Source organism: Amblyomma maculatum, chromosome 7 (assembly GCF_055883805.1).
Source record: "Amblyomma maculatum isolate TAMU_Amacu chromosome 7, ASM5588380v1, whole genome shotgun sequence".
In the NCBI taxonomy this organism is placed as follows: domain Eukaryota; kingdom Metazoa; phylum Arthropoda; class Arachnida; order Ixodida; family Ixodidae; genus Amblyomma; species Amblyomma maculatum.
Genome location: NC_139350.1, coordinates 85316260 through 85342200, shown reverse-complemented (window position 1 = coordinate 85342200; position 25941 = coordinate 85316260). Strand labels below are relative to the sequence as shown.

At 47.1% G+C, this 25941-nt stretch overlaps 1 pseudogene; it reads right to left on the bottom strand.

Moving 5' to 3' along the window:
* Window positions 1-4899: 4899 nt before the first annotated feature.
* The window catches only part of LOC146183834 (nose resistant to fluoxetine protein 6-like), a 43275-nt pseudogene continuing 22233 nt past the window's right edge, over window positions 4900-25941 (bottom strand).

Genomic DNA, 25941 nt, shown 5'->3' with positions numbered 1-25941 from the left:
TGCACTGGGTATTTTTTTTACGCAATCTAGACACATCGTGCCGCTCTGTAATGCTAGCAACATCCGCTTTTTCGCAATGTTTGAGCATCATGCTATGCCTCTCTCATTCGTAATATGTGCTCATGCCCGCTCGCACGAGTTGTCACCCGCCGAGTGCCGGCGAAGGGAGAGGCTGGGACACCAGAGCTAGCATGCAGACAGCATGTAGAGAAAACGCAGGGGAAGTAGGAGACCTTCTTTGTGGCTTTTATGCTCAAAAACCACTAACCGACAGGAACATAGGAAAATGCGCGTGCAACAGTTTAGACATGATGTATTCTATCACCATGTCTGGGATTGTTGAACCCACCAGCTGCGATTTTAAAAGGTGTTGCAATTTTAGCAAGTTTCTTGCTAAATTTAAAGACTTTTGTGGCTATTTAACAGAATACGTATTTATTGGCTATCGGATTACGACTCTTTTGTTCGTTATCTCATTGTTTTGCGGATCTCAGTTAGTTTTCAGGGGATGTTTAGTGGACCTGAACAAAGTGTCCAGTTGTGAACAAAGTGTCCAGTTGAAAGATGCATGCGGCTTATATGCGAGGAAATGTATACTTTCAAACTCAAACAGCAGCCACCATTTGGGCATCTGCGATGCCATGAAGGAGAAAATAAAATACCTTGTGGTTTAACTTTCGTTAACACCGGAGGGAAGGGAAAGCATCATGTACATGGTAGGCTGTTTGCCAAGCTTGCATGAAAGACATTGTGCGTTTCTCCAAACTTAAAGCCCGTTTTTCCTCGGTCTCTTCGGCACGCCATCTTTTCATGGCCTCATTCCGACATGCCTTCTTCGCTTTCCGACGCGTTTCTTTAGCAGGGTGTTTGCCCTCGTCCATCTCGCGCAGTGTTATAACCTAGGCAGGAGCCCGGGGCTTCCAATTTTTACACGTATCGCCCGTCTAGCTCCCTCGACTTGCACACTGACGTCACCTCACGTGACCTTGACAGTATCATCCTTCTAGCGCCCTCTACTTTCACATCACTGACGTTCCCTCGCATGACCTTGACCGTGCTAGTGGCCACGAGCCACTTTTTGCCTGCGTTACTGCCCCAAAGTCACATGGCGACCACCAGGCTTAACGCTGAAGTTTGAGCTAAATAACATGACCGTGCGAGTATCTACCCTTTAGCACCCTACACTTACGCGTCACACTCACGTCACCTCACGTTACCTTGGCAGTAGTCACGGATCACTTGGTGGCCTACGTGGCTATGCCCCAAAGTGACATGGCGACAACCAGGTCACGTAACCTTTATCTTGCCAGTGGCCACGGGCCACTTGGTGGCTTACAGGACAATGCCCCTAATTCCAATGTCGACCACCAGGCTTAACACAGAAGTTTCACCTCAAAATCTCCCTCAAGGTGAAAACGGTGCATACCCGACGGCAGGAAAAACCTGGCGTTGTGGGGCCTTCGCTTCAAAAATCCACAAACCATGCCTTCGCTAAAAACATGAGGCGAGCGATGAGCGCAAACGATAGATAGAACTTTGTACCTTTAGACGGGCCGATGCCGTTGGGGCTGAGGCCGCCACAGTGCACCCGTGTATTTCGCGACGCGTGGTTGGGTCCCCTCAACTGCGCCATATGAAATACGTGGTAGGGGTTAGCGGGGAAGGGTTAGCGCAAATCAAGAGCAGGCCGCTAGCTCTCAGTTTCTAAATAGCGTATATTTAGAAACTCTATGGCTTGTGTCAGCCTGCAGATAGCTTCGGGATGGCGCGATGAAGAAGTACACCCTTGATCAACATTATGCGCGGAATTTATATTTTATTTTATTGTGCTACGTCTCCTATAAATTGGATTGTAGGTCTTCAATTTGAAATTATAGTTTCACGGAAAAATATTTCATGGGAAAGAAAGAAAAATTTTCTGCTCACACCTGAGAAAATCCAGCTGACGAAGGTGGCAACACTGCACAGTAAAGCCGTCCGTTTGGAAGATCTGTATTGTTTATGGGGTTTTTTGGAAAAGAAGTTCTAACTCCCCGCTGGACACGACCTTCGGACATTACCATTCCAACAGAGCCGAAAAAGAATTATGGGAAAGGTTTCAAAACGAATATGCAATTTAATATGCGCGACGCTTAAGCAACATATTATGGCTTATTATTTCGATAATATCTTGTTCTGCAGAAAATGGCCGAGGAATTGCGCGACGCCATATGACGTGGTATAAGCTTAGAACCTTTCGAGACTGAATTAAAGCCTTTGAGAACCCTTGGACGATGAATAAGACACTCTTATGCCTTGAGGGCATGTCTGTCGTACGGCTCGGATCTTTCGCATAATATCGCTGGCAGCTTACAACTGCCTGTGGCTTTATGCTAGGTAGTAGAGGCATATTAAAAAAACATAACAGGTGCGAAGCATTAGAGCTGCCCTGGTCGCTTTCCAAAAATAATGCGCTAAATCAGGGCGAGTGAACGCTCGCTGAAACTGCTGTCCTCTGTCAGCCACAGTTGCGCGATAAAACATGCCACTTTTTCTTTATCTCTCACTCTTGGGTGGTTATGATATGAGCGCAAGAAGGCGCAGCATTGAAACAGAGCTGCCCAGTCTGGTTTCTTTACTTCTTACCCTGTTTTGATAAATGTTTAGGCACCGAATCGTTGCATTTTCTTGCATCTGTCAGCCATATGGCGAGGACACACTGCGAGTATCTTATTAAACGACCACAGCAGTAGATAGATATTCTGGCGGTTTTCAAACTGTGTAGCGGAGTTTCAAACTGTGTAGCGGAGTGGCTCCGAATCGAGCTGCCACCAATCGCTGAACGAGCCGCTACGCCGGATTGAGTCAGCCTTCGGGTTCTGGTCTAGGGCCATTGTGCGTAAACCGAGGACCACGGATGTAACCATTGCCTTCGCAGCTACAAAAATGAACTGTAAGGCGAGAGCCTTACTTGCCCCAGTCGTTGCATGTACAAGACGTGTGACAAAAATACATGAAGTGATTGCTTATCAAAAAGGTGACGCAACCATTCGCTGGGTTGTGTTCACAGTGGTGTCATACCACTTCGCTTCCCAATTCGCATTCGTCTGGTGGTCAAGCTGGAGCTAGTTCGGGTAGGGATTCATACCGAATACATAAGTGTCTCCTTTTATGTTCCATTTAGAGTGCGTGTAGATCTCCATCAAGACGAGACACAGGTAATGGGTCTGAACTTTTCCAAAGCAAAAAAAAAAACTTAAAAATTTACCAACTCTGTGAAAAGTATTTCAGTGGCATCCAATCAAAACCGTGCGTAACAGTGCTTTCACGCGCCTTGATCGACCTAAGCGAATCTAAACGTCGCAAATTTTACTACTGCTACTACTACCACTGCCACTACTGCTACTACTACTACTACTACTACTACTACTACTACCACCACCACTACCACTGCCACTGCAGCTACTACTACTACTGCTACTGCTACTGCTGCTGCTGCTACTACTACTACTACTGCTGCTACTGCTACTACTACTGATACTACTGCTGCTACTGCTACTACTACTACTGCTGCTTCTGCTACTACTACTACTACTACTACCACTGTCACTGCTCCAACTGCTACTACTACTGCTGCTGCTGCTACTACTACTACTACTACTACCACTACCACAACTGCTACTATTACTACTACTGCTACTACTACTGCTTCTACTGCTACTACTACTGCTGCTGCTACTACTGCTACTACTACTACTACTACTGCTGCTACTACTACTACTACTACTACTTCTGCTGCTGCTACTACTACTACTACTTCTACAACTACTACCACCACTACCACTGCCACTGCTGCTGCTGCTACTACTACTACTACTGCTGCTGCTACTGCTACTACTACTACTGCTACTACTACTACTGTCACTGCTGCTGCTGCTGCTGCTCCTACTGTACTACTACTACTACTGCTGCTGCTACTACTGCTACTACTACTACTACTGCTGCTGCTGCTACTACTACTACTACTACTACTACTACTACTACTGCTGCTGCTGCTACTACTACTACTACTACTCAACTACTACCACAACTACCACTGCCACTGCTGCTGCTGCTACTACTACTACTACTGCTGCTGCTACTTCTACTACTACTACTGCTACTACTACTACTGCCACTGCTGCTGCTGCTGCTCCTACTGTACTATTACTGCTACTACTACTACCACCACTACCACTGCTGCTGTTGATACTACCGCTACTACTACCACTACTAATGCTGCTACTACTACTGCTACTACTACTGCTGCTGTTGCTGCTGCTACTACTACTACTACTACTACTACTACTACTACTGTTGCTGCTACTAATACTACTACTACTACTACTACTACTGCTACTACTACTACTACTAATACTACTACACTACTACTACTACTAAAACAACAACACTGCTGTGGTACTTATTCCTAGGAATAGGATTCGGCGTTGGTGCAGTCCGTGCAAAACTCAACCAAGGAAAAGGCTATTCCTGCTTCAACAAACCTTAAAAGGTAAAAAAAAAGCGCTTCATTCCAACAACAGTCGTTCACAGCAAACCTGCTCTTCAGCACACTATTTTCACGCTCACACAATTTGCAGTTGGTTTTGCCGAGAACTGGAATGGTACTGGAAATACGGGGTTCAAAACAGATCATGCCCAAAACCACGCGCACACGTATTAGTCAACAGCCGAATACCATGACCACTGACGTTCCCCGACAGGTGCAGTCGTGACAAATGCATACACGATAAATGATGTTCATTCTATAACTAGAATAATTATCCCTTGATTCAATACGCGATATCCACAGCTAAACAACAGAGAGGCACAACGAAGCTTGTTTTATCACCAATCGGTGCTGGTACAATCGGTTGCCCTCGGCGCTTTTTTATTTCACAACGATAACGGAAAAGCACGGCAGCGGTAACATTTGAGTATTTCAGTCCAACCGAAGGCAGCGGAGGCAACCGGCAGAACACGACACTGCACACGTCTCTCGAACGACCAGCTCGGAAGTCAACTGTACTTGGAGGTAGCGTTCTTCTCCTGAAGAGCCATGTCCATGGAGTCCATCGACTCGCAAACCGAGTCCTCGTCTTCCTTCTGGGAACACTGTTCGCCCAGCCGAACAAATGGTGCCTCGAAGAGTAGGTGCGCTGGTACACTGACTATGATGCACGCCATTATGTTCCAAAGGAGTTCTTCCATCTGCGACAAAAAAAGAAGAGAAAGGCCAACAAGACAAATGGCATGAAAAAAAGGCTGAGTAGACATGGGGGGCCTCGCGTCACCAGAGCCATGAATTCGGTCACTTGTGCACGACCATGGTGGCTGTGATTTAGTGTGGAACAGCGCTTGTTCTTCTGATATTGGCGAATTGAAACGAATATTTTTCAGCTGTGCAGTAGGCACCAATGAAATTGGCGGTTATAACTCAAGCTTCGCATAAAATATTTGCGGTTCAGTTTCACGAGGAACATTCCCTCGTTACACCAGAATGAAAGTGCATTGGTGTGATTAGTGCTTTTGTTTTTAGTTCGCAGTAACTAGGCGCTAGCTTGCTACTAGAGGGTCGATATAATTGACACACGTGCCCACTTCTATCACTTAACAAGCTGTCACAAGAGGTTAGCCCAGCTGACAGGAGTACATTTGCAGTATATATATAGGGTGAGTTCCACACAGCGTTCCTGTTCTTCATGCCAGAGAAGTACAATATATATTAACCAGCACGTAAGTTGTTGCCGGCGCCACGCACGACAAAATAAACAAGCGCAGAAGCGGCGTCGAAGCAAAAAAAATAAAAACGAAATTGGATGTCAGCGCTGCCCCAATAAAACTGAACTTGCGCTGTATGTTCCTTCTTGCAACTTGCTAATTTTTTTGCACGCATGCCATAGCTTGAGTGAGAGATTTGGTGAATGTCCTTAAATTACGTAACTTTGAGAATGTCCAGAAACACAGAACAACGTAATGCGGTTGGACGGTGAAAAAAATAACGCATATGCGACAGCAAGCGGGTGAAGTATTGATCGACTGGACATCCGATAAATATCAGCCAGAAAGATGACGTAGCATTTCAGGAAATTACGTGAAAACGACAGCTGGCACAAATCGCTGCATCCTGAAGATGTCCATGGTGGAACGTGTCGACAGCCTTACCGCTAACTTGACTGTATAGAAGATCACGCCGCGCGTCGTTCCGTTGAAGTAGAAGATAAGGAACGGGTGCAGGATGTAGATGGCAAAGCACAGCCTGCTGATGGGAAGCCAGCCAGCCCAGGTGAGGAATACTTTGATGACTCCACCGCTTCCCCAGGCACAGGCCAGTGCGATGTAGGCAATAGCCGCCGAGAAGAGGACCCGGTGGAAGGCATCGTAGATGGCGTACTCTGCGCCACCGGGCCGTATGTGCCGACCCTCTTTGTTCCAGAACCACGGAACGTGGGTGATGACCACTATGGTCACCAGCGACAGCATCCAACCAGCGAATGCGGCCCAGTGAAAGGACACGTGAACACCAGCAGTGTTTGGCTTCTTACCACTTGGTTACAACATCGCATCGACCTGCTTTCCCGTGCATGCACATCAGGGACAGATCTATCGATCAATCGCTTATCAATCACTCAATACAAGCTTTAGTTGTGCAACCGATAGTATTCAAGCCATATAGGGGGGGGGGGGGTATTCTACGGGCTAATAGGCTACCAAAGCAGCGCCGAGTGGTGCTAGTACATAGATGGATAAATATTATCGCCCGTTTAAAAGGTGAACTCCTATATTCTCCTCTACTCTTTGTCGAGCAGACGACTGACCATGAAGTGCACTTCTCGAGTCAGCAGCACATCGTGTACGGCGAGGCAAGTCCGGCGATCAGCTATATGCTTAAAATATGCAAAGTGTCATCAATGCAGTGGAATGAAGCAGCATACTTGCTCATCGTAGTGGTCGGTAGTCCCATGCGATGTATCAGTACTTAGTTATTTCAAATAGTATTACGACCTCATTAAAGCACATTTTGCCCATTTCGGCAAGAAATTATGAGAAGCTTCGAAAAAAAAATATTCCTTCTTGGCGAAGCATCCTTGTCGGCTGAAACGCCCGGTAAAATATGGGGTATGCATGCTCTGTGCGCTAGGAGCCCAAAACCCATTTGCTTATTCTTAATGCAGATAAGCTTAGAGCTGTACGCAACCAGGCGTAGTGCTTGATTTTCCTACTTTTTTCTATTTCCTATGCGATTCTTCTATTTTATTTCTGTGCAAAAATCAGCTTTGGACTCTACAACTTAACTATTAAATGAATATATTGCTCTGTGCAAAGTCTAAAAAATAACGTGCAACTTTTCAGCTCGATTTTAGGTGTACATCATCGCAACAAAGAGGAAAAAAAAGGAGCCTAAAAAAAAAAAGGCTGCACACTGTTGACATTACAACCCCATCTGTTTCGAAGCCATGAAACATCGTTATCCAAGCTTAAATTGCATTACTCCGAGCATTCGACAATATACGCTGAGGTAATAAAACAGTAGTTATTAAACCGCATGTGAAGGCACAACGCAGTACCAACTGAGACAGTCGACGCAGGAAGTAGAGCCCACTTCCCGTCCGGACTGTGTTGTCTTTTCAAAATCAACGCACCCCAACAGACGAACGGCCCCGCCTCGGTAGCGCAGTGGTGAAGGTGCTCGACTGCTGAGCCGGCCGCGACTATCGCTTTACGACGGAGGCGGAAACCAAGGCGCCCGTATACGGGAGAACATCGACTCTGGCGGTAGAAATTTCCGGAGCCCTCCACTACGGTTTCTCTCATAGCCTGAGCCGCATTGGGACGTCAAACACTACCAACTAAATCAATCAGTATACCAATATGCCATCCACCTAATAAACCGCCTCGGCGCGTGTTGCTGGGAATGCGAGAGAGTTGTAAATAGCGACGACTTGATCCGATATATATTTTTGAGCTTTTCAGAACACGGCGTTTTTCTCCCCACACAATCGTAGCTCAGTTTTTATAAGACTCCTGCAAATAGAAAGCAACGAATGCGATCCAATATCAGAGCAGTCGTCCCACGCATTCCGTCACTTTCTTGTTCGTTTAAAATATAAGAAATGTGAAAACTACAACAGTCGTCGCAGAAAGGAGATAAACCCGAAACAGTCGATTCTCCCTACTAAGTTGACCCACACTTGTCGCCTTTCCTATACCACTCACTCGTCGTGGAGTTGGCACATTTATTGGGCGCATCGATCTCAGCCGTTAGTTTTAAGTGGAGTTTTGTCGCGGCCCAGGACACAATACCTCGTACCGCCGTTTTGCTTCGGCCAGACCGATTGCGTCGTGTGGCGAAAATACCACCGTGAACAGGCCGAGCGCCTGCTCCTGCGCACGCCCGTATGTACATACGTTTCAGGGTTCGCCGGCTGGAGAGAATGTGGTGCTGTGCTCGAGCAACCAATAGGGTGCCTTGATTGCCTCTACAGCTTTCAGGATGAAGACATGGTTCTCAAGGAAGTTTCAATTATCGTTCTCTAGGGTGGCACGTTGCGTCTCACTCCCCCGTTCGGCTGCACTTGAGCGCATTCAGAAGAGGACTGTTTTGTAGAAGACTGCCGTTTTAGCAGGATCTGCACAAATGTGGTAATCTACCAAGAATGGGTGGTTGGTGCAATAGTAGGACGACACTACGGGCGCAGACTTCGTACTGTCATATTTGTGTTTCATTTCTATTTTTCCCCGCTCTTTCCAAATCGTACGCTTTATCAACACACGAGTCATCGATCCTGAAAGAACGTATTGCAACCTGAGCAAGTTTTTCGGCGAGAGCTAGGAAGACTTCCTTCGCTCTTCCCACCTCCGTTTGATGGCTTGGTCTAGCGTATGTGCTTGCGAATGTCACGGTTGCGCTGTCAGAAGGACGGCGTCTCGGCAGGCCCGTTCGGCACGGGTAGCACAGGTGCAAAATGGCGGTAAATTTTTGTTGTTTCAATACAGGACCATTGAAAAATGCGAATGGATTTAAAACAAATGATAGGCTAGGCACCGAGACACCACTGCACTTTACATGTATGGAAGGTCACCTGAGAAATAAACCTTGTGGAAAAAATGCTGTTCGTTACCTCTCCGAATAGTTATCCTAAAACGCTCCCACCGAAGCGCCAGATGCTGCAGAAGTGCTCTATCATGTGCAGTCGTAGATGCCTGATAATGCGTCCTTGTGCACGTTCTCAGATTATCTTCCTCTCTCATATAGACCTCTCTATTGCGCAGAAGTTTATGCATCCACATTGAGTACAGAGAGACTAATTTAATCAGTGCGCTCCTTCCTTGCCACCCTTGACTCACCTTCTTAAGGCCCAGCCTTGGCTTTAGGGCGAGGAGGTACCCAGTTATAAGTCCGAAGCAGAATGGTCCTCCCCTCGTATAGAAGTTGGTTTCGATTGAATCATGATATGCCTGGCGGGAGCTTCATTAATAGAGCCAAGAGAGAAAAAAAGAACAGATTAGTCAGATGGCGCCAGGCTCTGGAGCGATTGTTGATAGGGCAGGTCACGAACATTTGTCCATCATAGCCATTTTATGTGTTAAATATTGCAGAAAGTCGCTTATCTGCCTTATCTTAGCTAAACTTCAAAACCAATTAAGTTTTGCCTAGAGAAGTGCATTTCAGTCAGGGTAATTTTAAGGCAAACCCACACTCAGAGGGACCTGCAGTATGCCTGGTCTCGTTGCGCTCGAGTTAAATAAAGTTGTTTTCTTCCGGCAGCAAAGTGTTTCTAAACTGTGGAAAATGTTAGGCCATTTAATATGCATGCCAAAATTAAGACCACAGTTAAGATGGAATGATGTGGTAAGGAGCCTTGCTGAAATGGTGGGAAGCTCTTTTGAAGCTAACTCGGCAGCGAAGCGCTGAAAACAAGCAATGACGTCAGATGCAGGGGGCAAGTCCCGCAAGCCTTTCAAATATATTTTAAAATCTCATTCTTAGCTTTGAGTGCAGTAAACAGAACGTTTTTTTTTTTGTTTTTTCTAATGCTACGTTCGCATGTTTCTATCAAAAACGTATGCTTTTTGCATTAATAAACTTAATCACAGCTGATCATATCGCAGGAAGGTATGAAAAATTACTGCCTGTACAGACTACATTAAGAGGCACTAGAGACCTTGCGCACGCGTACAATATGGCGCTGGATATCGTTTAGTAGAGTCTCAGTTAAAATCCAGTGGAGCACTAAAGAACAGCGCATTTGCTGCTACAGCAAGTCCAAAGACAGTAATTACCCTGCTGTGTGTTCTCGGAGCAATGCCGTAGGTCCAAGGTTGTTGGCATTGTTTATGATGAAAGTGATCAGCGAGCAAGCAAAAATGCACCCTCCAAGCCCCGCCTTTGCAAACTTGGGCAGCCTGCAAAAAAATTCCAAATTATTCACACGTTGCACATATGCTTCATTCTGCGACTCAGCATAGGCTAAAGGCCGGTGCGACAGCAACCGCTTTGTGGCCCACGCCAATCTAACCCCGTAACTCGTGCTACCGGTTACCGGTGGTTTATATCATTACATATATCTAACACGGCGTGATGCGCTCAAGTTGAAACGGTTCATTGAGGTCCCATTTTCGCATGCGCCCACTGCACCAAAGGGGACACTCTTGTCACTGCGCAGGAGCAGCAGAGTCCCCGCAGAATTGTATCACGGTAGCGAGTCGCCCCGCTATGCCTGAATTACCTGTACTTTAATAATTAATCTTAGCGCTGCACAAATACACAGTCGTCGTTTACGTAAACATTTTTTTCTTTTCACGTTTGTGGCCGAAAATAAATCTTGAGTGGTTTCTAAGTTTCTTTCTACCCATGAGCAGCGATCTACAAGCGCTTGTCACCTACATTTCTGTCAGGGCTACAGTAGCTCGAACGCACCAGAATTCAGAATGACAGCCTGTGGGGCGGATTGGTTCATGACTTGAAAACACTACGGTGCAAAGAAGAAAACGCAAGAAAGGTGTGGCATTCGTTCTTGCGTTTCCTTCTTTGTGCCGTAGTGTTTTCAAGGCACCAGTATTTACTCTCATTAGCGCAGATCGCCCATCCTGGGCTTCTTACCGTATCAATAGGAAGCCGATTGCAATACTGAAGACTAAAGCTTGAAAGACAAAGGCCAGGAACCATGTGTGCGGCATGCACTGAAAAAGAAAGAAAAACGGTTAATAGCAATTAGATGCTCAGAAATGCGCACGATAAGCATTAGTCGGTGCACTTTGTCTTTTTCAAATTGTTGCATTTGCAATGCATGCAGCTGCTGCCACGCACGTGTGTGCGACGATTGTGTTCTTTCTCTTCCAAGCTACAACCATGCTTTATTATGCAACTAATGTGTTCTCACGAACATAAACACTTTTTCCCACAGCGCATTTGGGACCGCACAATGTTCTACGCGTGGCGTATGTCACGCTATGATGGCCAGAAGAGGTGGAAGCTGTTGTTGCGCAATATGCGACAACCTCCGTGGAGGCGTCGCTCCGCCGTCGCCATAGTAAATGCTTGCCTACAACGTTTTAAATACGACTAATTTTCTTTTCATACTCTTTTTATAATTTGTTTTCTTCGCGCAACCGAGGACTGCATTTGTTGGTGCATGAAATATGTGTAGGCGACGACGGCCGACTTATTAAACGCTGGCGTGCTGTTTTTCAGGCATTTCCGAAGCGGTCACATGGTGAAAGCTCATCGGCTTCGACCTTCGTTGTTTTTTTTTTTCTAACTGGCAACGTATCTTTATTTTTATTTTTTTTTTCGTGCAAGTCACCGGTTGCGCGTGTATTGTGCATGACATCCAAGCTCCCGTGCCCGCATTTGCGCAGATGGCCCATCTGCTAAGCGCGCACAATGCTGGTCCAGACAATCGTGTTTATAGTTTAGCTAGTAGCGTTCCTAAATGCTAACACGCTGCGCTGCGTCTGTGTTTCGTCATCTATCAAACTCCATACATGAGAAAACAGTCTAAGAACTCAAGGTAAACGCTGGGGATAGTTTTTTTTTTGTTTTGTATTTGATATTGACAGCAATTATTCCTCTGCTGATTTTAGGGAGAAAGAATATTAAATAGAAAGCAGAAGGAAAAACAACGCGCCCCTTTCTATTCCGCTTTCTATTTAATATTCTTTCTAATTAAAATCACTACACGAATAATTGCTGTCAATATCCACTACAAAACATTTAAAAAAAAACTATCCCCTGCGTTTACCTTGAATTCTTTGACTCTTGGCTCCTTTAAATGCATCCTAATGAGCCCCTCATTTGCCGTACAATTTCCAGCTCTATACACGAGAGCCACTCTTTAGTTCGCTAATTCGACCAAACGGGCATAAAGATGAGCTAACACGTCCATGCTCACGAATCAGAGGCGATAGTAACAACGCGATCAGGTGGAATACTTGCGGCAAAAAAAAAACACGTCCGCGTTCCGAAATATCCACTTCAGCGCCAAGGCAGATTCAATTTATACTCGTTTGTTTTTGACTAATCCGAAAGCTCAATTTTAAATCCAACATACACAAACGTTCTATTTGGGTAGCATACAGCTGATATTTCGAGATGGCATTGGCGCATAAGCGTATTTCTCGGCATTCATATTTGTCTCATGATGAACGTACAGCAGATGGCCCATCGGGCCTTGCTAGTTTTCTAAAGATTTGTTTCGCGGTTTTCTGCTCATTTATTTTGCGCTGTTTCCATAACACCGGAAACCTCCCCCGAGTGACAATTTCTCAGGTGAGTATTTTCAACGCGACACTGGCAATGGTTGTCGAGACATTGCGGAACAGGGTAAAGCTTTTTTCACGCGTTGTTTAGTTCGAGAAATTGCCTAATCATTTATTAGACTCGTTATATTATAGGAAATAATTGACCTTCTGATATGTCGCAGAAACTATCCAAGGATCCGTAGCCGGCCTTGGCAGCTACCATCTGTCAGTGTCATATCCGCCATTTTTCGCTCAAAACCTCGACACCGATGTCCGAATTGTTTAGTTGTCTGTATTTTCTGGCTCCAATTTCTACCGCAAATATAACATGTCTGCTCCATTGATTTGCCCAAGAACACTTCGTTCACGTGTGCCGTTCACACAGCCTCCAAGCAATCTCGGAGAACATGTACCACACCGTCGGAAGCCTGGCGTCTACTCGTTACTGAAAGTTTTAGGATGAGGGCGATGATATCGAGGATTTTTTGCTTCAAGAGGATATTTGCCTACCGAGCGTACATTGAGTATAGTTGGGAATCACTTAAAACGCACGGTACCATTGTTGTCAGTCACCAAAGAAGCGCAGTTTGAACATAATGTAATACACAAAACATCACCGGAGAAATCAAGGCTTAAGTGGCACACAGGATGCTTTGTCCGGCCCGTCATGGGTGAATCTCCAAACCAACGGGACGACGAAATGGTTTTTTTTTTTTTGCATAGCTGGTTAATGCTAACTGTTCGCTTTTATTATTATTTTCTGTAAACTTCTAGTTTCCTGTCTTCGCCGTTTTGTGTGTACAGGGCTCTTCTTGTAAAATATATACAGCAGGATTATTATATTTTACCTCTTCAACTGTAACGTACCTGAGTCACGTACGTACTCGATCCAACCAAACTAAGCATGAAAGAGAATGGCTGTGTTCCAGTCTATTATGTCGGCCGCTGCGCGGCGCTACTGCGGCGACCGTCGCACACTGAAGAGCGTCTTCCGATTTGCCGCAACCGGGCGTAGAACATATTTCGCCCTATGTTTGATATTCTGTACCTCGAACTATGTACGGTCTTTCCGTATCGTGGCTTATGCGCCACATCAACGATGGAGGCTTTACCATAAAAGGTGAGGTTGCTACGGCCCGTGTTCTCAGGATGCCAACCCATCAGGTCATTTCAGGATCGTTTATATGGCTGAATGGCGTTCCATGGTGATTGGAGCCATTTTGTAGTAACTGTGGATCCCACTTTATGATGGTAAAATTAGCCATGGGCCGTGTACAGGCGAATTATCATGTGGTCGCGGACGCTTGACATTGACTGCCGCCACTTTTTATTTCGCGGAGACAGAACCTTCGCATTCAGATCTGGCTAGAGCCCTAGAACAAGTATAACAATTTCATCCATACTGTGAAACTTTCTAAGGGCAGAATGTATGATAAATGGGGCGATATGGTTCGAAATACAGCTCCTCAGAAGCACATTAGCATTCATTCTTAGTGGTCCACTTATGCAGGCAATTTACAATGAGCATTACTGAGATTGTTAGAACGAATGCCCTTGATGTTCTTTTACTGCTCGGCTTTCCTCCCAAGAACTTGCTGCCTTACCTGGTCTTTTGGGGCGATGAAGTTATTGACGAAGAGCACATTCCACTGCCAACTCCTATCACATTGTGAGAGGTACTTTTGGCTTTCAATGGCCCACGAGGGGCCACTTCCCAGTGTAGTGAACTTGGCATTGATCACTAGAATTAGTAACATGTACAGTGGTAGCAACCTGCGAACATATAAAAAAGAAACGAAAAATGTTTGGTCAGTGTACAACCAAACAAAAAAAAAAGAAAACTCAAGTCGCTGGCCTTCTTGCACACGTCTGTCAGCGTGGTTCCATCGGATGACTCCGAAGAGGGACCAACAGGAGTAAAAAAAAACCACATACCCTACGTAGAAGTATTTGGTGGCTGTGAAAGCGCATCTGAAGTACCTCCCAGCAGTACAGTCTTTCTGGCTTCCACAGCGCCGTACCACTCGCACTGTGTTGTACGCTATGGACATGACACTGCAAGGCAAAAAGTGAGGCATCCTTGAATCACGCTTCGAAGACTTTCATGTCTTCACACAGCTCCCCAACCCCCCCCCCCCAACGCACACACACACACACACTTTTTTTTAGGGCTGTTTGTATTACACATCGGGTGATTGGAAGTGCGCAGTACGAACAACTTTAGGGCACGGCTGCATGGTACGTTGCCTAAAGTGCTCATAAAGGGAAAAACAACCATGGGGTGCAAGTAAACTCCGCCTGTAAAACTATAAATCGGCAGCGTTAATGTCCCCCGTCAGAAGGCCCCCCTGTGGGTCTTCGTTTGTGTACATTCACTTTACTGCGCGGTTAATCGCTAATACATTAATTATTGCCCGTATTATCCCACAAACACTGATTGGCGTACAGTCGTAACTTACCACATTCTATGAGAGACCACCCGACATAGATACTATAAACCCCACTTAATCCGCTCGTACGAAAGTGCCTGCATGGCCTAGGGGTGGTGCGCGACTCAGGATTCTTTTTTTTTATTTTTTATTGGCTGGGACAACAAAATGGTGTCCACCTGATACAAGGATCCAGCTAACATTATCATCATCATAATCATCAAGGGTTCCCTGTGGGTGTTCGATTCTCCTCCGATCTCAAAGGAGCCGATCGAGCTGGCACCTCCAGCCAAGTTCGCTATGTGATGCAGTCTCGTAACATATCACAACCCGACAATCAATCAGTGCCTGGTCATGACAGCTGTCAACTACCACCTGCACGAGGAAAGCCCGTCATGTTGTCGTCCACAACGCCGACAATGCCCACGGCAGAATTTCTGAAGCACAGGGTCTTTCACGTTACCACTTTTTTACGGTAACCATTAAGGAAATGCGATTAATTATCTGCTAGTCACTGATCTCGGAAATGTACAACAGATCAGATATTTGCATTTCGTAACATGAGGTGGTTATCAGGACGCGTACACTGCTTCTTTTCGGTAACACTGAGCTAATGGCATACAGCTTATGTCCCTTGTCGGGAGAGAGCGCACAGGGCGAACGCAGCGACGCACTACCTGATCCACGTCGGTCGCGTCAAGTCACGCGACAACAAGGACGATGTAGGACCTATGTAGCGGCCACGTAGAGCTGTCCTTCTCCACCTTGTTCTCTCTGCGCGTTTTGTTTTCACATTTTTTGCTGTCTCTCTCCAGCTCGGGTGGTGTAGGTGATGGGGAGTGAAGTCCGAACATGGAGGAAGCGTACGCGATGGCTGCGCAATCATTGTTCACGTGTATTTCTTCACTTGCTTTTTTTTTTGTTTTTTTCGAGAAGGTTACCAGGGAAGGGGGTTCGGGGGTTCTGTGCGCGCGCAGCTGAAAAGCTCTCATGATAGTAAGAGTGTTAGGTAACCCAGCATACCTCTCGCCGCCGCATTCGTTCGTATTATTTCAGCTTCTGAAGAAGCAGAACAGCATATCTAAACTCGACCCTCCCTCCACAAACTCCTCCCCCTCTGATTTTTTTTCCGCCCTACCTCACTTCGACTATCCTAGCATTAAGCCTGCTTTTTGTGTTAATTCCGTTTTTTTTTTCTCATCAGTTGCTACAAAACGCAATTTTCTTTGCCACCCGCAAACTTGCCCGATTTTACATTGCGCAAATGTGGATCTTTAACCTTGATGGTGTGGCCAAGGTTGCTAAATAGGAAGGGAGGCAAAGTTTTAACACTGAACAGATGATTACTTGTTATGTTCCTAGCATTGTTTTATTCAGCTTGCTGACTAGATTCCCTCCTTGCGTATGATGTTCAAAAGGCATTTTCGACTTTATTAGAGAAAAAAAGAAACGAATCGTCTTTTAATGCACACTGGTTGCTACACTGCACTGATAGACGTGTATATGTACGTGCCATAATGTGCGTACGAGCTGAGAGACGCAGTGCGGGAGCTAGCAAATAAGCGAGCTCGAAGATCAGAAACGTCTACATGCTTACTTGCAAGATTTACCGTGTTTCACTTACAATGGCATTGTTCAGGTCGTCAAGCCGATCGAGGTTTTCAAACGACGCGCTGCCCAGCAGAACTTTCGTAAGCGAGTAGGAACGAGCAAGACAAGCGCGAAAATTGTTTCGCCGGCTTCTCTTCGGCCCTCTCGAGGCTGCCCACTTGCTCCATCCGGCGTTGGAAACCCCTCCCTCCCCCCCCCCCCCTCAACACACACACAAAAACAAACAAATGATGTGAGGGCGCGGCCACCATCTTGACGCCACCCTGTCTTTGCCGAGAACGAAATAAAATTAAACGCCCGCAGAGGCTGGAAGGAGGCGCCTTCAGGATGGCTCTACGCAGCCGTAACGTAGGCTCTACGTCATGCTTGTTGTCACATGACTTGACGCGACCGACGTGTAAAGATTCAGTCCCATCTGAGAAGCGACTAGATAAAAGTATCGCCCCCACGAAAACACTAAAAAAGTAAGCAATGCGTAATGTCACTAGGCATTACTTTTTTTAAATATAATACTCGCATGACTGTAGTGATGGCGTCAACTGCCAGGGAGTTGTTTATGGCAAACTGAATCATGGGATCATTCAAAACCTCTCTCAACTACTTAAGATTTCCTGCAAAGAATTGGGAAATGGAACGTTCCTGAGAATATTATCAAAATCAGCTGCAATAAAATTGATATATTTTGCCGTTTTAATGCAAAATGACTGTTTCGTTATATCCAATCTACCGTTAGGTTTTGATCTTTTTGTTTCTTTATGTAGAAAGAACTCCCATAGAAATAAATCACATACCAAGCAAAATGGATTTTACTTCGTTTTATCCGATAATGTCCTATATCCGTGTTCGTTAGACCGAGGTTCGACAGTACTTGGTTCTTTCGTGATATTGAAATGAATAATAGTTGGAATAAACATGTTTTCTCACATTTAATGAATATCAACACTCAAAGCATAAGCAGGGTATACAATAAGATATGTCAGACGGCGGACACACATGGTGGTTCTCGATTGCAGTGCCATTCGGCGTCCATAGAATCGCAGTGGTGACTCATGGCTTTAAGTGACGCCGTTCTCGATGTAAGGGAACAGGGTAGGTCCTATTCTTGCCATGCATTTTAGGCTATGTTCGTGACACTTTTTCTCATGATCTGCTGGGGTTAAAACATTAACGGTGCTGGCATTGTAATCAGCAATGTTAGGTAGTGTTACTGAACTAGGATAATTTCTTTTTAAAGGTTAGTTCTTTTGTTATCTTTTTTTTATTGGACCCACCAAATTTTAGAGCCATAATCTACAGTAAATAGCCTGTAAATACAAATCGTCTGCAATAATATTTATAATCCTAGTTCAGTAGACTATCTGTAATGTTTGCTTAATGTCTGGAAACTTTTATCTCCATTGCGCCTGTAGTTTCTTAAAAAAAGGGTCAAATGCAGCAAAATTTGGTGTTTTGAGATAATTGGCTTTCAAGTCGAAGAAAGAGCTTTATTGCAATATAGGACTATAGAAACAAATTCTCACGCATTTTTTCAATAGCCACCAGCCTGGTAGTCCCCTCCATCATCAACACTTCTTTTCTGCGCTAGCTGCCTTGTTTTCCGGGCCTCCTTAGTGACCAGTAGTGTAGCCCCGGCAGCTACACGTAGTCCCGGCAGCTGCTCCTTTTCCTATGCATCGCAATGCATAAAAAATCCTCCCATTGACTTCGGAAAGGCCCGATGTTGTCCGTCTCGGTGTCTCGAACCGGTGCGCTGAGGAGCACTTTACACACTGCAGGGAAAACGTGGAAGCAACTCCTTTTCGTACAGCGTCTTCAACAAGCTGAATGTCGCCACCGCACGCTTTACACGCGCAGCTTTTGGCAACGGCACACGAGAGAAGGTCAATGTCAATCAGGCCATAACCGCGGTCACTGTCACTTGCCTTTAGGTTCTTGAAGCGTTCCGCCGAGTGCGAAAGCTTCGATGCAGACGCGCACGTGGTGGCCGCGGAGCCCACTCCTGTGTTGTGTTGCGGAGAATTGTCGTCATTGGAGATCGACTTATGCCGGTTTCCGTAGAAGAGACGTTTTTTAAAGCACTTCTTTGACTTTGTCATTGCATTACCGCTAAATAACCAGCACAAAGGTATAAACAAACTCGTATGTCCGCGAAAACACGCCGAAACACAAGCAAAATGCCGCGCGTTGCGAGTAATCCAGCTGCGTCTTAGGATTCGTTTGGCTACGTGAAGTATGCTAGCTAGGTTTTCACTGTTGCCAGATGAGTGACTGCCATTCCGCTAAACGTGACAAAAAATAGGCGCTGAATTTTTTTATTTTTTTTTTAGCTTAGGAAAGACACAGATCCCGAGCATGTGTCAAAGGGGGTGTGGCTGGAGGCTGCCTAGGTTTCGAAAACTGTGGATTTTGAGGTACATATTTCGCGTGCGCGCAAATGAAAGACAGGGCTATGTTAAGGAAAGAATAGAGATTTTAAATTACAAAAAAAAACAAAAAAATCGATTTTTTTCGGAAATTTTGCCTACCCTGTTCCCTTGGTTATGGCGCTCGACTACTGTGCCCAAGGAAGCAGGATCGAATGCCGGCCTCGGCGGCTGCGTTTCGATAGAGGCGAAACGGGGTGGCATCCGTGTGCTGTTCGATGTCAGTGCACGTTAAAGAACACCAGGTGGTCTAAATTTCCGGAGTCCTCCACTAGGGCGTCTCTCATAGCCTACAACAAGAACTGGTGGGCGAGTTGGTCTGACATAACTAGTGAAGCAGTTAATTAAGAATTTTCCATGCGCTGAATTGTCGCACGGGCAGAATTTCAGTAGGCCGTCGGCTGACGCCAAAATTGATCTTGTAAAAGCTACGACAGGACAAAGAAAGGCGCACTTCTCTGCTGATGGGCGATCAAGTGCATTTAGAAGGAATCACATATATGAGCGCTAATCAGGCTTTCGCGTGCGCGAACTTGGTTGGCGCATCGTGTGAAGCATTCCAAGCACCCCTAGGCAGGGTACGCACCCGACAGGTTGAAGGGTCGCAGTATGAGCGTGCTGCCGATGATGATCCAGACGAAGCTCATGGAGGTGATGCCCGCCATGGGCGCCAGCGTTGCGCTACTTCTGCGGGCGCTCACGAGCACACGGAAGTTGCGGTAGGCCGAGAACCCGCGCAGAACTTGCACGTGGTGGTTCTCAGCCCCTGCGAAAAGAGGTGGATGGGTTAGGCGGTCGACAATATCATTGCCAATTGGTACATGTATAGCCGCCTTCCAATCAGGCGCACCTCGAGACGCCCACCCTCTCCAGTTTTCGTGCCTGGAAAGTGATGACAGTTGTTTCGACGGTGAATTCCTGTACATTTGAAAAGAGTGGCTCAGCGATAATGTTCAGCCACAGCTACGCAATGCGACCACGTTACCGAGCAAGTCGACACGACGTGCGTTTACGAGAAGAACACAAAGTGTACACGAAACATGGGGATACGATCTACTTCATCCGCTGCACAGTTGCGCACAAATCTGTCGCTTGCAAACGAGAAACGGCGTAGTGCACCGACTGTGGAACTCAACCAGCCACTCCTTAAAGACCGCGGGAAACTTGAATCCGGAGCTAAGCATGTCATTGGAAACTGCGCTCATTTATTTAGTTATTCTTCCGTCATCGTCTTACTGTACCTGCTGTTTAATGTATTTGTAGAAGTAAGGTCAAGTTTGCTCTAATTCATCGGTCATAGGCAACAAATCTGGGGTGCATTTTTGTTTTAGGTAATGACACATAAGACATTACAGTAAGTCCTCTTATATAACTTCCTTGATTACTGTCCTTGAATACCCGCGTGGTTTTCGTCTACGACAAGTAAATATTTTCACATTGATTTTTTTTCGTATTCTGTTTTCAACAGCCGAGCGATGGCTAGCTATGACATCGTACATGAGTCAAGACTTTTGCCTGAGGTGTTTGGTTCATGGCTAAGTGACAAAAGAACAGCGCGAAAAATATGGGGACGAATGCATGCACGCAAACACAGGACGGGCGCTATTAACTGTTTTCTTTTTTCAAAAATCAAGCAGGATAAATACCGTACATGCTGGACCACGTTGTGTGGTTGGCCACATGATAACGCAAAGTGCCCTTGAAATAAAAGAACACATCAAAACCAAAACATAACATCGCCACAGTTAACCTTTTCGGGCGAAGGCGTAGGGAATCGACGGGCTTCCATACACAGCAGGTGTTTTTTGCTGTTTCTTCTGCCTTCGCTCGTACCGAGTGGTGTTGGTGACCACCGCTGCGTCCGTGGCTCAGCGACACATTGCGGTGCGGAGACGAGGACTTCCCTTCTCGACTGTACACATTTATTTGCACTTTTTACATCAACGTATTTACAATAATGTCGTCGGACGCGACATCAAAACATAGAGGGCTAACTGCAACTGGTGAACGATAAGAAGTCAGAGGCTAGCAGAATCAGGCCTTGGCCTTCTGCTACACTTTATGCCGGAGTCCCTTGAGACCTCCGTCAGCCTAGCCTCCCTCCTCGAACAACCCGTCTGCCATCGACTCTCGTCTGAGCCCAACTCTCCTCTGATCCCCACTGTCCAACGCTCGCTTCTTTAGCGTTACGCAAAATTCGAGTTTAGTCCGTTGACCAATCAACGACTAGTCACTTTGCGGCCAATAACATGCAGTGCTTCAAAATGGACTGGCCGATCATTGTGCCACATATACCCCTCTCCTACGCCATGTCATATAAAACAAACACAACGAACGCACTCAGCGGCGAGTGGTTGCGCACGCTAACACATACATCTGCGATTTACTCCCTCTCCAAAATCCTCCCACGCAAGCGGCGCCAAGCAGTCGCAAAGACAAACGGCGTCGACGGTTACACTTCCGAAAATACCCACATAAAAACACACACGCGCAAGCCTCAGGCCCAAACATTCCGATCCTTGCCCTTGGTCGGTTGCGCGCGGGCGGCGGATTCAAAGGGACGTGCAGGCGTCTTCCCGTGAAGACATGTCAACTGCGCATTCTCCCCAGACCCGTGTTACGCCGCATTTCGGGATTTATGGCCTCCACGTCCTCTCCACTCGAACCAGGAGACATAGCAGTTAGCGCCGAGCCCACAACCACGCTGCGCCTCCTACTTGCACTGCTCTGCCTCCCTCGCCCGCTGCCATGTGTTCTGGACTCACTTCCGAGAAGCGGTCGCCTGCGCAACCGTCATAAATCAGCCCGCGTCAAGCTGCCCCTTGACCTTGAACGCCCCTTTGGAATCTCGCTTTGGGCGAAGCCCGCAAACTTAACTGCTCCCCATCGAGAATGTTGCGCGTACACTTGCTGTACGCTCAGCATAAAACTCCTCTAACGGGGGAAAGGGGGGGGGGGGCATTGTGGTGTGGCGTACACCAAACAAAGCAGAAACCAATGCAGCATGCAAACCAATAATTCAACACTGCGTACAGAGGCCTGCGCGCCCTGAGCGGCAATACCCCGTGTGCACATTCGCAAATGGTAACTAATACATGCGCCAAAACTCTAAACAGCACTGCTTGGCGTATACGACACCACACAAATCAATACAAGGTAGCACGCGTAAACCACATCATACATAGAATACAGGAGTGCCAGATACTGATACACACAGACAAACTAACAGTCCTTATTCAACGCTCAAGTACAGGCAGGACCCTGCCCTGTACGTTCCTTGGTCCACCATGGTAATTTCACTCACCAATATTAGGTAACTAGCACAATCACCGCGATCTTCCCCATACTCAACAAGCCAACGGGGCTTGTTACAACTTCCAACACCCCGATGAACGGCGACCCAAGCCGTCCACTCTAGATACCACTCTCTAGTCTAGACAAGTCATCGGCACACAATAGGGATACGCCTTGGTAGATTTTCCTCCTTGAAGCAAGATGATTTTGTGCTCACCAACGTTACACTTTGCCGGCCTTTCAGAAAATGTACTACCGTACCGTCTCAGCAGGTGATCTAGCTCCGTCAACTGTCGGTGTGACAAGTGCGTGCTTTCTTCTAGCAGTGCAGCCACTGTCCTCCCGTTTTCACTAAATAGCGGTGTTTCAATTTCGCCAAACTCATCGTCTGATTCAAAGACCACGCCGACGTTATTCGCACGAGCGTTGTACTTCCTGAGGCGGTTCGCGTGCACCCATTTTTCTGCGTCTCCCGGGAGCTGGATGATATAGCTGCCTGGCCTCGTCTGCTGTTTCACTTCGGCAGGTCCGATCCATTTGGGTTAGATTTTCGCAACCTGTCTTGTTTCTAGGGTCAGTAGCTGTTCGCCCACCTCAAATGATTTCGGCCTAGACCTGAGGTTGTACCTATAAGTGTATAACTGTTGCATTTGCTCACCTCGTTGATCTGCGGCACGGGCTGCTTCAGCCATTCTCTCTCGAAGCTCGGTCATGTACGCAGGTGCAACCTTATTTAACCCTGTCGGGGGCTCCCACGCTCTGGTCCACGTCTTTTGCAATATGCTAAGAGGCCCCTGTGCCACCCTACCGTACATGAGCTCGAAAGGGGGTATTCCTATGATCTCGTGCGGCAGCTCACGGTACGCCCAAAGTAGACAGGGTATATATCTATCTCAGTCCCTGGCATGGTCGTGAATCACGTGTCTCAGCATGGACTTGAACACCCCATTCCACCTCTCTACGAGCCCATTGCTCTGCGGGTGTTCCGGCGTAGAGAAGCGCACTTGTGCTCCCAATCGCTCTGCCAACTCTTTCGTTAGCCCTGCCGTGAAATTGGCCCCTTGATCACTACACACCAGCTCTGGTACACCGAAGCGCGCAAAAATGTCCAGCAACGCCTGACAGGTGGTTTTAGCAGTTAGTGCTCGCAGTGGAATTACCTCAGGCCACCTCGTGCAAAGGTCGATTAAACACAATGCATACCGATGTCCGCGCGCAGAAGCCGGCTCAATAGGCCCTATGCAGTCAAGGTAGACAACCTGAAATGGCTGCTGCGACCGTGTCAACGGGGTTATCGGACCTCGGTCCGTCACCTTCCTGTTAGCGAAAATCTGACACGTGTGGCACGACTGGCAATGCTTTCTCACATCTGCAGAGATTGTTGGCCAAAAGAAAGCACTGCGAATACGTTGCTTTGTCTTTTTTTCCGAAAAAGCCCGCCGCACGCTTTATCGTGTGCTAGTATCAACACTTCCCTTCGGCGCGTCTCGGGTAGGACTAGTTGTTTGCACTGCCTGCCATTCATATCGTCTTTGTGAAATAAGAGTCCATCTTCAATCAGCATGCCATGCGTTCCACCGCGTCCCTGTGTCCATGAGCTCTATAATGACGCATCTTCTCTCTACTCTTTCGCGAACGTGTCCGCGCATTGCTCCCCGTTCGGCACCGACGATTCTGGTGCAACCGCTTCGTCCTGAACACCCGTAGTAGGGTCGCTTCCTATCGCCTGGTCTTCGGCTACCTTTCTAGGACGCACGCTCTCGTCAACCGCTTCACGGGCGGCCTCTTCTGCCTGCACAATGCGCACGGCTAGCTCAGTGGCTTGTCTCTTCACTTTCCTCAGGTCATCAAACGCATCTGGGGTTACAAGCGCATCTATCCCTTCCGTTAAGTGGTCCGTTACTGCGCACAGTGTCATAAGCTGAGGGGCTACGCCCTCGTCATTAGCGGACAGGCTCAGTGGGACATACATCAAATCGGCTGGAACTGTCTTCCCAAATGCTCCTTTAAGGCAAACTTTGCCTGCACCCTGAATGTCTGCCTCAGCCGGGATGACATTCCTTCTCAGGATGGTAATGTCAGCCCCTGAGCCCAAACAAGCCGTAAATGGGCGCCCCGCGGACGTGAGCTCAAACCAAGTTAATTTTGACGTAGAAACGGTGTCTGTCGGCGTTGCCGCGCACTCGTTCACTACATGACATGCAGCTCTGGCAGTCAGCTTTTCCGGTGCGGAGCCCTTGGCGCGTTGCCCACCCATTATTGGTTTAGGCCTCGTTTTGTTGCACTGCCATTGGTAGTGACCCATCTCACCTCAGGTGAAGCACCTAGAAGACGGCTTCCGATCGATCCAATAGAACCGTCCTTTTCCTACGGGATCCCGCCGGCTGTGTGAATCAACCTTACTCGCTTCAGCAACCTTGTGAGAATTTTGGCGTTTGGAATCTGTGCTTTCCTCGTAACCCTGTGCTAACTTGGCAACACCCTCCGGCTTTAGGCATTCCCCTGTCTCATGCTGTAAGATATAGGTGCGCACGTCATCTTCCATTAGCTGTTTAACGCGATCTGCAATCAGTAGCGCCCGCAGATCTTCCAAGCTTGTTACGTCTCTACACTCTAAAAAAAAAAGAGTGTAAAAGGAGGGTAACTTCGGGATTTATGCTATCTGAAACCGCATGGCTTAAATATACCCTGCGCAATCACCCGCACGGAAGACGTTAGTCTCTCTCGCATGACTTTACACCATTTCGTCCCTGCAGCTCAAGCAAAAAAAAAAATTGCCGCTTGTTTCTTCTTTTTTTTTATGATGGTAACCGGTTTCAAGCTGGGTGCGGCTGTGTTTCTACTTCCCGTCCGATGTCCTTTCAAGAGCTACCACAAAAGGACCCCCCGTTTTTCCCCGGAGGAGGTGGGGAATCGTCGAAAGTTGGGAGCATCTTATCTTCTTACAAAAAGCGGTGCCTCCCCACTTCACCGCCCCCGCCCCCCGACACCCCTTGGGGACGTCTTTTGACTCCTACGCGAGCTTGACCGTGGAGGGAGCAAGGCCGAACTCAGAACAAGGGCGGACAGACAAGTGTGTACACTGCAAAACAGGGAGAAAGGGGAGGTGAGGGGGGAGCGGTGGTGAGGCGAGAAGCGAAGCAGTTGCTTTTTAGTTTTGTTGCTTTTATTCTCAACGCAGCGTCACGTGTTCGTAGTTAGTTGCTTGAGCCTGCCTGCGTTCCCTGCGACTTTGCGAGTCCGAGAAGACGACGACGGCGACTGCCGCACGAGTCAGCGTTCGTGCTCTTTGTCGTTGGTACTCATCTGTGTTTTTAGAAAAGTTCGGTTGCTCTCAGCAATTATTTCATCGAGTGCGCTCATCGATGCCTCACTATGAAACGACTTCGTGAAAGTGTGAACTTCGGAATGAAACGGCGGAT